Source organism: Mercurialis annua, linkage group LG3 (genome assembly GCF_937616625.2).
Source record: "Mercurialis annua linkage group LG3, ddMerAnnu1.2, whole genome shotgun sequence".
Lineage (NCBI taxonomy): Eukaryota > Viridiplantae > Streptophyta > Magnoliopsida > Malpighiales > Euphorbiaceae > Mercurialis > Mercurialis annua.
Window position 1 is genome coordinate 32974352 of NC_065572.1, and position 5495 is coordinate 32979846.

A 5495-nucleotide genomic window follows, 5' to 3' on the forward strand; every position below is an offset into this window, starting at 1 on the left:
ACGAAATAAAACCAAATGTTTCACCTTTTTAGCAATTTAAACGAACTGTTTACAAACGTTACGAAACAAATCCAAACGTTTCCCCATTTTAGCGATTTAATCCAAACGTGTAAAATGTTACGAAACAAATCCATACATTTCACCTTTTTAGCGATTTATGCCAAACGTTTACAAACATTACGAAACAAATCCTAACGTTTCACCTTTTTAGCGATTGAAGCCAAACGTTACAAAACAAATCCAAACGTTTCACATTTTCAGCAATTTCAGACAAACGTTAACGAACGTTACGAAACAAAAACCAAGCGTTTCACCTCTTTAGCGATTTAAGCCAAACGTTTCCAAACGTAACGAAACAAATCCAAGCGTTTTACCTTTTAGCAATTTAAGCCAAACGTTTACAAACTTGATGAAATAAATCAAAGTGTTTCCCCTTTTTAGCAATATAAGCCAAACGTTTACAAATGTTACGAAACAAATCCAAGCGTTTCACCTTTTTAGCAATTTAAGCCAAACATATACAAATGTTACGAAACAAATCCAACTGTTTCACCTTTTTAGCAATTTAAGCCAAACGTTTACAAACGTTACGAAAAAAATCCAAGTGTTTCATCTTTTTAGTGATTTAAGCCAAACGTTTACAAACGTTATGAAACAAATCCAAACTCTTACAAATGTTATAAAACAAATCCAAACGTTTCCCCTTCTTAGCGATTTAAGCCAAACATTTACAAACGTTACGAAACAAAACAAAATGTTTAAAACGTTAGTAAAGAAACCAAAACGTTTCACATTTTTAGCGATTTAAGCCAAATCTTTACAAACGTTACGAAAACAAAACCAATCCTTTCACCTTTTTAGCAATTTAAGCCAAAATTTACGAAACAAATCCAAGCGTTCCACCTTTTTAGCAATTTAAGCTAAACGTTTACAAACGTTCCGAAACAAATCCAAGCGTTTCAACTTTTAAGTAATTTAAGCCAAACTTTTACAAACATTACGAAACAAATCCAAGTGTTTCACCTTTTTACCAATTTAGGTCAAACGCTTACAAATGTTACGAAACAAATCCAAACGTTTCATCTTTTCAGCAATTTAAGCTGAACGTTTACAAACGATACGAAATAAAACCAAACGTTTCACCTTTTTAGCAAATTAAGCCAAACGTTTACAGACATTACGAAATAAATCCAAATGTTTCCCCATTATAGTGACTTAAGTCAAAATTTTAAAACGTTACGAAACAAATCCATACGTTTCACCTTTTTAGCGATTTATGCCAAACGTTTACAAAAGTTAAGAAACAAATCCAAACGTTTCACCTTTTTAGCAATTGAAGCCAAACATTTACAAATGTTACGAAACAAATCCAAGCGTTCCACCTTTTTAGCAATTTAAGCCAAACGTTTACAAACGTTCCGAAACAAATCCAAGAGTTTCACCTTTTTAGCAATTTAAGCCAAATGTTTACAAACATTACGAAACAAATCCAAGCGTTCACCTTTTTGGCAATTTAAGCCAAATGTTTAGAAACGTTACGAAACAAATCCAAACGTTTCATCTTTTTAGCGATTTAAGCCAAACGTATACAAACGTTACGAAATAAAACCAAATGTTTCACCGTTTTAGTAATTTAGGCCAAACAAATACTAACGTTACAAAACAAATCCAAACGTTTACCCATTTTAGCGATTTAAGCCAAACGTTACGAAACAAATCCAAACATTTCATCTTTGTAGCGACATATGCCAAACGTTTAGAAACGTTACGAAACAAATCCAAACGTTTCACCTTTTTAGAGATTAAAGCCAAACGTTTACAAACGTTACGAAACAAATCCAAACGTTTCACCTTTTTAGAGATTTAATCCAAACGTTTACAAACATTACGAAACAAATCCAAACGTTTCCCTTTTTTAGCGATTTAAGCGAAACATTTACAAAGGTTATGAAACAAATCCAAATATTTCACATTTTTAGCAATTTAAGCCAAACGTTTACAAACGTTACGAAACAAATCCAAGAGTTCCACCTTTTTAGCAATTTAAGCCAAACGTTTACAAATGTTACGAAACAAATCCAAGCGTTTCACCTTTTTAGCAATTTAAGCCAAACGTTTACAAACGCTACAAAACAAATCCAAACGTTTCACCTTTTTAGCGATTTATGCCAAATGTTTACAAACGTTACGAAACAAATAAAAACGTTTCACCTTTTTGTGATTTAAGCGATTTAAGCCAAACATTTACAAACGTTACAAAACAAAGCTAAACGTTTCACCTTTTTGTGATTTAGCAAAATGATACGTAACAAATCCAAACGTTTTGCATTTTTAGCAATTTAAGCCAAACGTTTACAAATGATACGAAACAAATCCAAACGTTTCACCTTTTTAGAGATTTAAGTCAAACGTTTACAAACTTTACGAAACGTTTAAAACGTTAGGAACAAAAATCCAAACGTTTCACATTTTTAGCGATTTAAGTCAAACCTTTACAAACGTTACAAAACAAAACCAATCGTTTCACCTTTTTAGCACTTTAACCCAAACGTTTACAAGCGTTACGAAACAAATCTAAGCGTTCCACCTTTTTAGCAATTTAAGTTAAACGTTTATTAACGTTCCGAAACAAATCCAAGAGTTTAAACTCTTTAGTAATTTAAGCCAAACATTTACAGAAGTCACGAAACAAATCCAACAGTTTCACCTTTTAAGTAATTTAAGTCAAACTTTACAAACGTTACGAAACAAATCCAAACGTTTCATCATTTTAGCTATTCAAGTCGAACGTTTACAAACGATACGAAATAAAACCAAATGTTTCACCTTTTTAGCAATTTAAGCCAAACGTTTACAAACGTTACGAAACAAATCCAAACATTTCGCCATTTTTGCAATTTAAGCCAAACTTGTAAAACGTTACGAAACAAATCCATAAATTTCACCTTTTTAGCGATTTACGCCAAACGTTTACAAATGTTACGAAACAAATCCAAACGTTTCACCTTTTTAGCGATTGAAGCCAAACGTTTACAAACGTTACGAAACAAATCCAAACGTTTCACATTTTTAGCAGTTTAAGCCAAACGTTTACGAACGTTACGAAACAAAAACCAAGCGTTTCACCTCTTTAGCAATTTAAGCCAAACGTTTACAAACTTTACGAAACAAATCCAAACGTTTCGCCTTTTTAGCGATTTAAGCCAAACGTTTACAAACGTTACGAAACAAATAAAAACGTTTCCCCTTTTTAGCGATTTAAGCCAAACGTTAACAAACGTTACAAAACAAATCCAAACGTTTCAACTTCTTAGCGAATTAAGCAAAACATTTACAAACGTAACAAAACAAATCCAAATGTTTCACCTTTTTCGCGATTTAACAAAATTTTACGAAACAAATCCAAACGTTTCGCCTTTTTAGCAATTTAGGCCAAACGTTTACAAACGTTACGAAACAAAACAAAATGCTTAAAAAGTTAGGAAACAAACCCAAATATTTCACATTTTTAGCGATTTAAGCCAAACCTTTACAAACGTTACGAAAACAAAACCAATCCTTTCACCTTTTTAGCAATTTAAGCCAAACTTTACAAAACAAATCCAAGCATTCCACCTTTTTAGCAATTTAAGCTAAACATTTACAAACGTTCCGAAACAATTCCAAGCGTTTCAACTTTTAAGTAATTTAAGCCAAACTTTTACAAACATTATGAAACAAATCCAAGAGTTTCACCATTTTAGCAATTTAGGTCAAACATTTACAAATGTTACGAAACAAATCCAAACGTTTCATCTTTTTAGCAATTTAAGCCGAACGTTTGCAAACGATACGAAATAAAACCAAACGTTTCACCTTTTTAGCAAATTAAGCCAAACGTTTACAAACATTACGAAACAAATCCAAATGTTTCCCCATTATAGCGACTTAAGCCAAACTTTTAAAACGTTACGAAACAAATCCATACGTTTCACCTTTTAAGCAATTTATGCCAAACGTTTACAAAAGTTAAGAAACAAATCCAAACGTTTCACCTTTTTAGCAATTGAAACTAAACGTTTACAAATGTTACGAAACAAATCCAAGCGTTCCATCTTTTTAGAAATTTAAGCCAAACATTTACAAACGTTCCGAAACAAATCCAAGAGTTTCACCTTTTTAGCAATTTAAGCCAACGTTTACAAACATTACGCAACAAATCCAAGCATTCACCTTTTTAGTAATTTAAGCCAAATGTTTAGAAACGTTACGAAACAAATCCAAACGTTTCATCTTTTTAGCGATTTAAGCCAAACGTATACAAACGTTACGAAATAAAACAAACGTTTCACTGTTTTAGTAATTTAAGCCAAACAAATACTAACGTTACGAAACAAATCCAAACATTTCCTCATTTTAGCGATTTAAGCCAAACGTTTAAAACGTTACGAAACAAATCCAAACGTTTCCCCTTTTTAGAGATTAAAGCCAAACGTTTACAAACGTTACAAAACAAATCCAAACGTTTCACCTTTTTAGAGATTTAATCCAAACGTTTACAAACATTACGAAAGAAATCCAAAAGTTTCACTTTTTTAGCGATTTGAGCCAAACGTTTACAAAGGTTATGAAACAAATCCAAATGTTTTACCTTTTTTAGCAATTAAAGCTAAATGTTTACAAATGTTACGAAACAAATCCAAGCCTTCCACCTTTTTAGAAATTTAAGCCAAACGTTTAAAAACGTTTTGAAACAAATCCAAGCGTTCCACCTTTTTAGCAATTTAAGCCAAACGTTTACAAACGTTGCGAAGCAAATCCAAGCGTTTCACCTCTTTAGCAATTTCAGCCAATCGTTTACGAACGTTCCGAAACAAATTCAAGCGTTTCACCTTTTTAGCAATTTAAGCCAAACGTTTACGAACGTTACGAAACAAAAAACAAGTGTTTTACCTCTTTAGCATACGAAACAAATCCAAGAAATTAACCTTTTTAGCAATTTAAGCCAAATATTTACAAATGTTACGAAACAAATCCAAAAGTTTCACCTTTTTAGCGATTTAAGCCAAACGTTTACAAATGTTACAAAACAAAACCAAACATTTTAAACGTTACGAAAAAAATTTAAACGTTTCTCATTTTTAGCGATTTAAGCCAAACCCTTACAAACGTTACGAAACAAAACCAAGAATTTCACCTTTTTGGCAATTTAAGCCAAAGATTTACAAACATCGCGAAACAAATCCAAGCGTTTCACCTTTTTAGCAATTTTAGACAAACGTTACAAAACAAATCCAAACGTTTCACCTTTTTAGAGATTTAACAAAATGTTACGAAACAAATCCAAACATTTCGCCTTTTTAGCAATTTAATCCAAACGTTAACAAACATTACGAAACAAATCCAAACGTTTCACCTTTTTAGCGATTTGAGCCAAATCCTTACAAACGTTACAAAGAAAAACCAATCGTTCCACCTTTTTAGCAATTTAAGCCAAACGTTTACAAACGTTACAA